This window comes from Mandrillus leucophaeus, unplaced genomic scaffold (genome assembly GCF_000951045.1).
Source record: "Mandrillus leucophaeus isolate KB7577 unplaced genomic scaffold, Mleu.le_1.0 Scaffold188, whole genome shotgun sequence".
Classification (NCBI taxonomy): Eukaryota; Metazoa; Chordata; class Mammalia; order Primates; family Cercopithecidae; genus Mandrillus; species Mandrillus leucophaeus.
The window spans coordinates 786322-800156 of NW_012101898.1; positions in this window are offsets into that span (position 1 = coordinate 786322).

Here is a 13835-nt window from a genome sequence, read left to right on the forward strand (position 1 = left end):
TGGGGAGGGGGTAGGGGGGAGGGACAGCAATAGGAAATATACCTAATGTAAATGATGAGTTAATGGGTGCAGCACACCAACATGACACATGTATACATATGTAACAAACCTGCACGTTGTGCACATGTACCCTAGAACTTAAAGTATAATTTAAAAAAAAAGGTAGCTGTCAAAAATTACGCTCCCATTAGTCAGCACCCATCTTGGGGTGCCAGGCTGAAACCTGTGATCCATTCCCAATGAGATCACATGGAATATACGTCTGTTTGCTTTATGCCAACAATTGTTTCAGGTGGAGTCTGACATCCCCGATGGAATGCATGTTTGTACTTCTGTGTCTAGGCTTACCTGGGCCCAGCAGCCTCCTTCTTGATATGATTCCCAGGTCCTGAGTGGGTCCTGTGGCCTCCCCCAATGTTTCCGCTGTTTCTGGATGCCCCAAATATCTTACTATTCCAGCTATATAATCTAATAATTCACAGAAAGTTATTGTTGTGTAGATCATTTGCAAAGGTCAGGGTGGGAACCAGTGCTTCTTAGTGAATGTTGCTGTAGTTGGATATTTCCCATCCTTTCAGGTCTCATTTTTCATAGTACTAGAGCTGGAAATCAATGAAATTCTGGATGCAGAGTTTGTCTCAGAAGGTTAAGGAGGGTGGAGTGATAAAAGATTGGGCCTATGATGTACCAAGACACAATTTTTCCTTTCTGAATTTTTTTCTAAAACCTAGTTCTAGACACTTCCAGAAGTTCATGGGGTAACACATGAAATCTGCTCGCAAATTAGTCCAAAAGCCCATGCTCTCATCCGATTGAGAAAGGAGTTGAATTTCCTTCTGTGTAACACATATGTGGGAAAAACAACTGTGCGTTTGGTCATCATGTTCACTTTGCAGACACTTCTACTGGTAGAAAGTACGTGAGCCATTCATCCCTATGATGAGGGCTTTGGCTGATTGGGATCAAAGCTGGACATTCTGTTTGCTCAGGTGGTGCTGGGCGACATTTCAGGAGAGGGCTGTAGATCATGAGAAATTGAGGTTTTGTGTCATTCATTTGGATTTAGAAGTGATTGGGAAAATGTCCTTCACTGTTGGTTGTACTGCCTTCTGATGCTGCTAAAGCCGATAATTAATAACATTTTTTTCCTGAGCAAATTTGATAAAGCAATTACTAATGACTATTGGTTAGCGTTGACATTAAGATAAAGTATAATAAAAAGAACAGAAAACCAGTGGTAATTATGGTCTTTGTTAAATTCCAGTAATCCAAAAGCAAGCAATACATTTAGTAAGAGATCTTAAGATCAGTATGTGCAAAAGGCCTGTCCTAAAATGTAGAATAATAGTAATAATAATAATAATAACAACCTTTTATAATCCACGGAGACCATGAAATCACAAAGTTTGTCTTCTAGCCCTAAACTATATATTTTTCAATAACTGGAGGATTTTGTGAAAGCATATTATATGCCTTTTCTCAATGGAGATCTCATAGTTGTTTTGGTTATGGCTTCCATTTTAATATGAAGCAACATTTGCTTTGTTTTGTTGCTATGGGATTTAATTTAGAGTGGGCGGTTTCTTAAATCGAGAAGATTAGAGAGGGAAACGAATTCGGTCATGTTCCCCTTCAGAAGAGCGCAGGCTGCAGTGAGAACTGGAGACACTCACTCTGAGTGACCTGCATTCTCTGTGCTGAGAGGAGAGCAGGTTTGATAACTGTGTCATGTTGCTGTGTAGAAAAGGCTGCCCTCACATGAGACCCAGGCCACAGGACAGAAGCTGTCCAAAGAAATCCTACTGAGCAGATAATGGCAGCCCTGGAGGGGGAAAATTTTGCGTGCAAAGCATGATCCTTGAGTTAGATTTTCTTAGTGCCAGGATCTCCCTGCACGCCCCATCTCCACATTCAAATCATTCCTCATGTTCTTTTTCCTTTGGTTACTTCTTCCCTTCCACCCGCCATCACCCTGATACTCACTGTCATACCTAGATCATTTCAAGTGTGCCCGAAACAACCCCAACTTGACTTGTATCCCTGCAGCTTCTCTCCCAGCCTCTTCCTTCCCTTTTTGTCTAATTCACCATTATCCAACCTGCTACAGTCAGATCAGAATTCCACTGCCACCACCATATGCCCTCCACATTTCCAAAATGTGGAGATTTTGCACTCCACATTTATAGTGGAGTATATTAATCGTCCTAATAGGGATTAAGGACTATGTATAGTACAACTCCACCATTTATTTCTATCTTTCTTTCTAACCCTGCACCAAATCTCTACTTCGGGCTCATTGATTAACCTGTGGCCCTTCACGTAGGCCAGGTGATTTTTATTAATCCTATTTTCTATTCCTTGGTGTCTTTCTTCTATTATTTTGTAACTTAATCTTATTCACACTTTGCAAGTCTATCCATCTTATAGATCCCTGTTTTCCTAAGCCTTCTTCACCCTCCTCCTCTGAACTCTACATATGGTCTGCTCCACTAACTAGGATTTTTAATCATGCCCCTGAGTTTCCTTAGCTCCCATAGAACTAAGGATAGTCCTTTTTCTTGTGCAACATTCAGTGGCCTCAGATTGTGCTGCACCTCATTAGCTTAGCATACATTTATTAGGCTCCTGTTATGGGATGGGTGCTGGAATTATAGAGTAAATAAAGGAGAGATGCTGGTCCTGGAACACTCATAGTGTAACAATGACAATAGCGGCATGCATAAAATTAGACAAACATGCTCCAGGGGAAGCAACTGAGTGGAGTGTGCACAGTGTGCTCAGATAATACATTTGGATTTTCTGGGTTTAAATCCCTACTCTCACGCTTATTATTTCTGCCTCACATACTACCTGTGTCCAGCTCCTCCCCTGTAAGAGGAAATTAACAATAGCTTTATCATAGGGATGTCGTGAGAACGAACGTGATAATCTGACGCAGCACTTTGTCCAGCACCTGCACTGCAGACAAGCCCAGCAGCTGCTCCAGCTTGTTCTTGTCACTCAGCTGGGTCCCAGGGAAATGGCCTGGTGCTGTCTGGGATGTGGAAAGGAGGAAGGAGGTGTACCTCATGGGGGAAAAAGACATTAGGGAAAAAAAGGGAGATTTTAAAACTTAGAAAATGCTTTTTTTCTGCTATTATTCTGGGTACTTCTCTAGAATTAAAAAAAAAAAAAAAGTCAATTCCATGGAAGAATCTGATACGAAATATAACAAATGGAAAATCATAAATTAAAATTTAGTTTCGGAGCATGTAGTGTATTTAGGCAGCTATATTAGTCTGTTTTAAATTGCTGTAAAGGAATACCTGAAGCTTGATAATTTGTAAAGAAAGAAGGTTTATTTGGCTCATGGTTTTTCGGGCTGTTTAAGAAGCATGCTGTGAACATCTGCTTCCAGTAAGGATGTCAGGAAGCTTTTACTCATGGAGAAAAGTGAAGGGGCCCCACCCCGGAAGCAGGAGTCAGGGAGGCGGGGTGGGAGACGTGCCATGCTTTTTTTTTTTTTTTTTTTTTTGAGATGGAGTTTCGCTCTTGTCCCCCAGGCTGGAGTGCAGTGGCGCAATCTCAGCTCACTGCAACCTCCACCTCCCGGGTTCAAGCAATTCTCCTGCCTCAGCCTCCCAAGTAGCTGGGATTACAGGAGCCTGCCACCGCACCTGGCTAATTTTTTCTATTTTTAGTAGAGACAGGGTTTCACTATGTTGGCAGGCTGGTCTTGAACTCCTGACCTCAGGTGATCTGCCCTCCTCGGCCTCCCAAAATGCTAGGGTTACAGGCATGAGCCACTGAGCCCGGCCGGCACCAAGTTCTTTTTAACAACCCGCTCTCCTATAAATGAATAGAGTAAGAACTTATTCATTACTGCAGGGAGGGCACCAAACCATTCATGAGACATCTGCCCCTATGACCCTAAACATCTCCTACCTGGTTCCATCTCCAATATTGGGGATCATCTTTCAACATGAGTTTGGGAGGAAACATATCCAAACCATCTCAGCAGCAGTGTCACAGTCTGGCTGTATTATTTTGTGGACTCTTCCATAGTCCTGTGTAATTCATCCTTAGAAATTTTAAGGAACAAACTTGGATCACTCAGTCTATAGAACTTCCTGTAGTATTTCGAAAAGCTACTCAACTCCTCCCATCTACTTATCACAGCAAGACCACTATGTGGTGACAGGGTGGAAATCAAAGAGGAGCACATCCTCCTGAGGCCAAGGGAATTGTGGGAAGTGAGGGAGAGGAGACATTGGTTCGGCTTCTCCCACCCCTAGCAAAGACCAGGCAAGGAACCCCTTCTCCCAACACTCCAATGAGGTGTGAGCCAAATATCCTCCCTGAAACCAGGACTCCTGCCAAAGACAGAATTCGGGGATGGTCAGCTCTTGGAGAGACTGAGCAATTTCTGAGTGAATTCATTAAATCCTTGATAAAATGAAGATTTAAGTTCCTATGTCTCAAAAATGTTTTCCCATCCCCTAATGGCTAAGGGCTTAAGCAGATAAAGAGTTCTGTTTTGACTGGAATCCAGGGGTCAGGAGCATGGCACGTTATGTCCTCCATCACAGGGTCCTGCCAAGTTTGTGAACCCTCAGGCAGTGACAAGCACTTAAATGATCTACTGAGAGTCTGTGATTTGTGCACCCAAATGCTGAGCTGTATTTATTTTCATTTTATAACTTATTGACAACTGGATGGCCTCCCTAAAGTGAAAACAGCCTGCTTTGTCATCTTGTCATGGTTTGTTTCTTGTCCAATATTTTGTTTCATAGTTTTGTTTCAGACACGATCTGTTAGGAAGCAGCCAGCATACCACAGCAATTCAGGGACACAAATTACTGGAAGGAAAAAGAAGATCCACTCAGAAAGAAGATGAAAGGAAGGGAGAAGTTGAGGCAGTTCTGATGGTGGTCGTTTTCTAATGAATAAATCATGGTGGGTTCTGAAATACTGTTGTAACCACTGTTCTCAATAGGAAGGAACTAGGAGGAGAAAGATTAGGGACAGAAACCAGGGGAGACATTCTGACACAACAAGCACCCCACACTGGTGCTGCTGCAAGACCAGTTGAGAAAAAGTGCTGTGGGCTTATCACTCAAGGATTTCCTACTAAAGGCAGGGTGATGAAAGAAACATCCTTTCATTAAACAGATTAGATTGTGATTGTTCAATGGTTCTTAGGCAAAACTGTGGCCTCCCAGGTACAAGAATGGCAGTCAATCACTGGCTTACCACCAGGAAGATGTGATGTAGGCTGGGCACCCCCAAGCACAGGCAAGAGAGGATGGAAGCCTGGACAACTGAAGACTGTCACCGTCACCTCCCTCCATCACCTTCCCCTCCAGCCTGGCTCATTTTTCCCTTAAGGAAAATCTACAACTTAAATTAGCTCATAGTTGGATCCAATATTCAGGGCAAAGGCAAGAAGCACTTCATCGGCATAAATTAAACATCTTTATCTGTCTTTCCAGAATTTTTCATCGTTTTAGGAAGAAGAGCTGAATAAAATGAGCAATGGTATTACTTTGGTCCGTGTTTCTGAGGCAGTGTGGAGTTTAGATTATACTATGCTAATTTTAACATGGATCTATTATGCGGCAAAAATCAGAATTGTCATTTTTCATTATTTTCAGAGTTAAGTGATTACTGTCTAAGCATTTAAAGATAAGCAGCGATTTTAAAAAAATAGTAATCCTTTTTCTCTTTCATACCATGTCTGTTTTCTCAGTGATAAGCTGTGGATATAACTCTTTTCTGCAATGATGGTCGCAATGAATCAACAATGTTAACGCATGTGGAAGCATCCAGGGCGATGCTGGGCACCTGTCAACGCTTCCTTCCTGCTTCCATTTTTTCCTTTCCCTCTTTCTCTTCTCTTTCATGTCTTTCTCTTAGGAAAAATAGTAAATAATCAAATAGTTCAAACAGTTTATCACTGACATTCTTTAAGATTTCCTAAATGAACAAAAACTCCACAGAAAGATGATTTTTTCTTTTTTGGTGAATTTTGTGGGAACATTCTCTAAGATCAAACTACCCCTTTTCCTTGGCAGTCCTGGCTTACATATTTAACAAATACAAATCTTCTCAGAGGCAGCAAAGTCTCTGTGTAGCTTAATGACTGAGAGGAATAAAAACAGTGTGCAATGCAATCCATGAGTGATATAAATTAATATACATTTAGTAGGTGGTTTTAGCACTCAAATTTAGGATCTTAAGGTGCTTAAGATCCTTTACAAGGCTAACGTTACAAGGTGTGTGTATGTACCTGACCATGAATGAGTATGTCGGAAAAGAAAAAAAAAACTACATTTTTTTCTTCTATATCATTCAATTATTCTTGGTTAAATTCAGATCTGTTAAAAAGTGGTTTCCATGACTCCTGTAGAATTTTCCATACATTCCACCTTCAGCACTTTCATTTCTTCCTTATGTGACCTATGTGCAGTCGATGTTGCGTCATTTTGGTCGCCTTGTCTGAAGAAGGGTCTAAAGGTACAGAGGGAATACTTCATAATTTAAATCCAGCCACCAGTTCCCAAACACACTTGGTCCAGGTATGTTTGCTTATTTATCATGCACAGTCGTTTTGATTTCTTAATCCAGTAGTAAATACAGAGACAAATCTCTCAGAACATTTGGAGATCAAAACCAAAATATACCTTATAAATACGGACATTTCATTTTCTATTACAAAAGTAATACCTATAACATGGCTTTGAAAAGAAATTGTGTAAAGAACTCTCGGAACTCAGTAAAAAAAGGAAAATGACCCGTGTATAAATAGGCAAATATGCAAATAGGTATTTTCCAGTGAAGATATACAATAACCAATACGCACATGAAAAGATGTATGACATCACTGGTCATCAGGGAAATGCAAGTCAAAATTGGAATGACATGCTAGGTAATTTCCATAAAGATAGTTTCAGAAAACCAAAGAATAACAAGCATTGACAAGCATGTGGAGAAATTGGAGCCTTCATCCACTGCTGGAGGGTTTAAACATAGAGAGTTACCATGAGACCCAGCAATTTCACTCCCTAGTATATGCCTAGGATAAATGAAATGTATGTCCACACAAAAGCTTGGACCTGCATATTCTCATTAGCATTATTCACAAGAGCTAAAAAGTGGAAAGCATTGAAATATCCATCAACTGAGGATAAATAAATGACAATAGATAATGAAATGTGGTATATTCATTCCACAGACTTTTATTCTGCAATAAAAAGATATGAAATCCTGTGCATGATACAACGTGGATGGACCGTGGAAACACCATACTGAGTGAAAGAGGCCAAAAGGCAAAAGACATACTCCCTACACTATGGGCCTCATGCCTGTGGCATAATGGCTGGTCAGGGGTAGATCTGCATTGTTTGTTGGTTTTTTACTTAACCATCATAATGAAGTGGAGAAGTTGCGATAGAGTATTAGAATGCATAAAGTCACAATGGAAATAAGAGGAAATAAGAGAAAGTCATTTTTATTTTAGGTCAATTGATCCTTTCTTAATTTTAAGACTTCCTCCAGTTATATTTATTTCTTATTTTCGTGGATTTTAAAAAGGTTTTTCTTCTACATTTTTATCTTTGTACATAAAATCTCTAATGCTTGATTTTGATCCAAAAGCAATTAGGTTCATACCTTTTCACGAAAATCATAATACAGCTGTAAAATGACCAACTTACAGACATTTATGGACCGTCTGTCAGACCAGGCATAAGCTGTCTTTGTTAACTTTAGGTACTAAGAAAAGGAACTTCCTGCAAGTGTGAAGCTCCACATTTACATGGATACATGCGTGTGCAAGACATTTATACAAATCAAATAGAATGAACGGCCTGAAATGTGTTCTTAATAGCAGAAACAGAGTGAATGTAATTCTTTCTTTTGGATTTCCTGTAAAAAATTCATCCAGGATGTGGTCAAGTCACCTTTATCATGGTTAACAAAAAATTAAAGGGCTGCTCTCTGAAGTGTAGATCAAACTCAGGTGCACCAAAGAATGAATTCTGGGCATCTCAGGACACGGCAATTCTGAGGGAAATCTACTGAATTCTCAAAAGCGTGTTGCAAGATCTCCATTCTACACTCAGCTTTTGCTTCCAAAGGTCTGCCACCTAGGACCTCAGTCCCTCATTCTGAGCAGTGGCATAGATTCCAGCACGGAATATGCCCTTTAACAGAATAAAGTATGCCCTCGCAGTTGTGTGCAGGGCCAGCTTCTACCCACCTGTGAGTTTTCAGGGATTTGTGAGCTGGTTGACATGATTGGTAGCTTGAAACCAGAGGCAGTGGGAGAACAGTATACACCACGGAAATTGGAAAGGACAATTTCACATAGAAATTCCTCAGACAATGTTGAAGAAGCCTTTTCAGCTTGCTTCTGGGCCTCATGTACGCCCTAAGAGAGGGAGACTTGTGAGTCATGACTTTTCATGCTTGCCTTTGGTCCTCTGGACGTGGCCTCTTTACAGATCTGGGGCCTCCGGAGGCTCCTGCCCGGAGTGTCTTTGGCTTATTCAGGGGTGGCTCCAGTCTGAGGCTGTGGAGTCCTTCCTGTCACTTGTGCATAAATTTCCTTCCTTATGAAATATAAGAAGCCCATGGTGGCCACACATCAGCTAGGCTAGCATGAACAATGGTACAGGTGGTGTCCATAGCTCCCACTCCTGGATCTGTCTTCAGTTGGTGCCAAACTGAGAAGGGCAAGAAAACAGCCTCAAAGTCCCCCAAAGTTAACCCTCAAAGTATTTTAAGCCTTTGTATATATCCCATTTTCTCTTCACAGGTTTGTTAATAAAATGTTAAACTTATGTTGTAATTAACATTCTCCCAAATCTACCAACTCCCCCACTAAACCTTCAAGTTGATAAACTCAATTTCCTTCTACTTCTTCTCCATTATAAATACCATTTAAAAAACATTCTTCAAAATCTCAAAGGCCTTGCCTCCAGTTTGCTGAAATCTGTTGCTCACAACATGTAATTACTTTGTGTTACACTTTCAGGCATTTCCTTGGACCTGAATGATCCATCAGCATTACTCCAAAATCACGTCCTTTCCTTTCATTTTGTCTCGTACATTTTCCAGGTTCCACCTTTTATATGGGAGCCAGATTGTGATGGTTAATTTTATGCATCAACTTGGCTTGACCAATGTGCCCACATACTTGGTCAAACATTATCTTGCAAAGGTGTTTTTTTGTTTGTTTGTTTCTTAATGAGATTAACGTTTAAATCAGTGGACTTTGAATAAAGCACATTACTCTCCGTAATGTGGGTGGGCCTTATCCAATCAGTTGAAGGCCTTTCCTAGAACAAAGACTGCCCTCCCTGAGCAAGATGAAATTCAGCCAGCAGAAGCCTTGGAACTCTAGAAGCTCTTCTCTGGGTCTCCAGCCTGGCTGCTCCCCAAGGTTTTGGGGAGCAAGCCTCCACAATCACATAAGCCAATTCTTAAAATAAATCAATCCTACATATCTATTTCTCTCTCCCTCCCTCTCTCTTTCCCTCGCTTTTCATCCTGTTGCTTCTGTGTCTCTGGAGAACCATGAGTAATACACATAGATGCTAGCTCTTCTTCCCCTTTTCTCCTTTCTCTGTCTCCCTCAATATCTTTGGGACCGTCACTGTACTACTTTCTCTCTGTCCCCAGGAAGTAACATTTCCCAGTGGGGAAGGTTTTAGAGAACCAGCCCCACATTCTCTTTGCTAGCTCAGGAACCAGGTTCTCACTGCAGCTCTTCCTCACACCTGCCTTCTTCTCACACCTGCCACATCCTCATACTGGCCCCCTCCTAGCACCTGTCCCCAGTACCTGCCCCTCTCCTTCCTCCTGATCCATTCTGGTTCCTTGCCCCCCTCCTCCCACCTGCCTCCCTCTTAACACTCGTCCCTCCTCAAACCTGTCCCCTCCTGGCACCTGTCCCATTCCTCCAACCCAGCCCCTCTTAGAACCTGCTCTTTCCTCACCCTTCTCCCCTCCTCATACCTGCTCCATTCCTTGCCCCTGCACCTCTGCTCGTGCCTGCCCCCTCCTCACACCTGCTGCTCAACTCTAACTCCTCTTCCTCTCCTTTTATTCGCCTTCCTTCCATCACTTGGAATCCATCCCCCTTATCTATCCCACTCCCCAGCTAATGCCCCTGCCATTTTGGGGCACATGCAGCTCAGCTGGCTTCATTTGGCTGCGAATGTGGGTCTACTTTCAACCCTGCAGCTGTGTAGTTGCTGGGAGTCCTTCGGATAGAGCAGCTCCCCTCCCTCTTCACAGGTAACTTGCTGGGCCCCTGTACTCCTCCCAGAGACAGGTGATGCTGCTCCTGACTACACATGCCATGTGCACAGTTCCTTATTGTTTCTATAGCTTTCCTTGGCTGTGCACTGCCATGGCTCCAACACATCTCTGTTTCTTCACAGAAAGCACAAGAAAGGTCACTTCCATCTGCCCCTTTGCCCAGGCTGTACTTTACACACTTCCCAGGCCCCGCCCATTGTGACTGTGGAGCTGTTTGCCCTCCCCTGGTGTCCGTCTCTTCTGTAGTCACTATTTCCCGTTGAGGGAGTAGGGGACATGGGCCCTAGATATGAAATCAGCACTAAGTTTTGGTCTTTAATGATCTTAGATTCCCTGCTTCCTATTGACTTGTTGCAGAAGCAAATCTCAATTCAGATAGCTAGCTTCCAGGAATAAATCCTGCGGTAATTATGTTCTCAGGGATTAATTAATCAAACAGGTAATCTGGTCTTCCCTGCATATTATTTCTCAGAAGCCACCTCATGTTTTGTCTAAAATCCCTCAGCTTCATCTTCCCCTGAAAGATTTCCCTACTGCATGGCTCTCCCACCCATCCTGTTTCCCCTAGGCCGTGGGGGCCATGCACCCAGGGAAGGGTTTGCTGTCTTCTACTGGCTTCCCTCCACTTCATTTTTTACCAGCCTGTCTACTCTCCTACTAAGCATTCTCATCTTTGAATGCTCCAATGAGCATTCTGATTTCCCTGGTCAAAGTAGGAGAAAGGGCTTTGCTGTGTGCGTTTTCAGATTCATACACACTCTACAGTCACCATCTCTGCACAACCTACTCAGTAGCCTCTGCAATGGTCAGTTACATGTGCTACCATTCAGTGACCACTGGAGATTGCTCTGAAGAGAAGACACTGAGATGTGCTAGAAGATTCCAGGCTGGTTTCTCTGTGTGAGGATGGTTGTTGCAGGGGCAGTGACGGGCTGGAACTGGTCAGATGCAGCTCAGCACTGATTGTGAATGTTGAAGACTTTTACAAGGCAGTTGTTAAACCATCGGCAACCGCCTTGAAATTACCCAGGGTGGAGGTATTGACATAACAGAAATCACTAAACCTACAAATCTGTTTTTGGTTTTGCGCTATTGTTTTCTAGAAAGCTAGTCTGCCAGCACATGAGTGAGGGTGAGTGTCCTACCAGTTTCTGGTTTTTTTTTACAATAGTGATGTTTCCTGGGTTCTCCATGTGAGGCAGAGAAAGAGATAGAGAGAGAGACAGAGAGAGAAGTGAGGGGTGGAGGGAGAGAGACAGAGGGAGGAAAAGAGAGAGAGGTCAGATAGAGGAAGAAGGATTGCTAGTTTCTTGGACATGTACTACAGCGCAGTAGTGACTGCACCCTCTTCCTCCCTTCCTAACTAGGGCTACTGATATGGTTTTGTGTCCCCACCCAAATCTCATCTTGAATTGTAACCTCCACATATCCAAAAAGGGACCTGGTGGGAGGTGATTGGATAATGGGGGCAGTTTCCCCCATGCTGTTCTTGTGACAGTGAATTCTCATGAGATCTGACGGTTTTATAAGGGGTTCTTCCCTTTTCTCTTGGCGCTTCTCCTTCCTGCCACCTTGTGAAGATGGTGCCTTGCTTCCCTTTTGCTTTCCGCCATGATTGGAAGCTTTCTCAGGCCTCCCTGGCCATGCTAAACTGTGACGCAATTAAACCTCTTTCTTGTATAAATTACCCAGTCTTGGGCAGTTCTTTATAGCAGTGTGGAAACAGACTAATACAGCTACTCTGCCTGGTCAACCTCCTCCCATCATTGGGACAACCTCTTCTCATCAAGGGTAACAGACCCAGAGCCTGTCTACCCAAGCCTGAAATAGGGTCATCTCCCTGTTTAAGTCTTGGATATGCTATGGCAGCCATACCATAGCAGTGATACCATACCACTGTTTGCACATGCCTGTCATCACATGCCCCATGATGTGAAAACATGTTTACTGGTGTGTTTGCTTTAGTTGATTGTCACCATTTGACCAACTTGGAAGCCAAAATCTAATTGTATTTACTTTGAATATGTACAGCCTCACTCTGTGTCTAAATATCACAGACTGTCATTAAATTTTATTATTCATATGAACAAACAAGAGAAGAAAAAAAGGAGAATCTCCAAAAAGGAACGAACATCTGGAGAATAATAAGAAACTGAGGAAATTCTTTAAGCCCAACAGGTCCAGAGCAGTGAGAACAACGACTACTACCTCAGCAGGAAAGTCAGAGCGGAACATGGGGCAGGTTGGAAGAAGCCAGCCTGTCTCTGGAACCAGGAGGGGGCAAAATTCACAGGCTACTTTAAGTTAGAAAATTTCCAGACTCCTTGTGTTAGAAGAAATTGTTGATCTAAGTTAAGTTCATCTCAATTTGTTTAAGGGATTACTTTTACATTGATTAGATATGTTTAATTTAAATGGGCAAGTGATCTTTAAATGCCTTACTATTCTGCAAGCAAAATTGTCATTAAGCAGTCCTGTCTTATAACAGTGTAACAGGTTGTAAAGGGATGGAGCCCTGCCAGCTGCCTGGACATTACTTTCATGCACAGACAGACACTAACTACACTGTATTGGGTGGACCTGCACAGTTACCTACAGCATGAATGTGTGGAGGCTGCGTGGGAAACAGAGTAGTGTGGTGTCCTAGGTGTGTAACTGTTTCTTTCTCTTTCTCCCAGAGGGTTCTCAGCTTGGCCTTCCCATGGCCCACTGTCTGCTGCTTGGGGATCCTGGTTCTACCACAGGCTTTTAACTTGCACAGACAACTCCCCTTCATTACGTAAACACACACACACACAAACACACACACACATACACACACACACACACACACAGTGATAGTTGATACTCATTTGATCAATGTTAATTCTAGAAAAATTGACATAATATTCCCCACTCAGTGGATAAGAAAACTGGGGTGAAGACTTACCTCAACTTCTATGACTAACCAGGGTCAGAATTGGAAATACCGTGTTTGTCCTCTTGCTTCCAGATGCACCTGTCTCTGAGCGCACCAAGGGTGTCTCCATCTGGGCCACTGAACTCCAGCCTCCCAGGGTGAAGTCCCTGTCTTGAGGCTGAGTGGGTAATAAGAGGATAATTCCCACTTCCAAGTCAGTGAACAAAACCTACTGCCCTGCATGACCCAATGCTCACGATTTAAGTGGATTAATTACAATTGTCTGTGTGTTTCTGGCATAAAATGAACAAAGACTGTAAACAGATTTTATGAGAAAAAATTTAAAATTTAGATATATCAATATTTTTTCCCAATTTGGAAATGATTTCCAATGTAGTCTTTCTCCAGCTCCTATGGTTGTGTTTTTATTATTAACTGATGGTCTATTTGGAACTAAATTATTGTTGAGGAATTAATTGGACTTATTATAATTTTAAATGAGTACATTTGAACAAAAATTAGTTTGTAATCAACTAAGTATGGAAATGTATAAAAGAGTGACATCCAACTGGGACCAGCCTAAGGTGCCCCAGTGGTGGAACCCATCTGCTTTTAAAAGTTGTATGTTTTC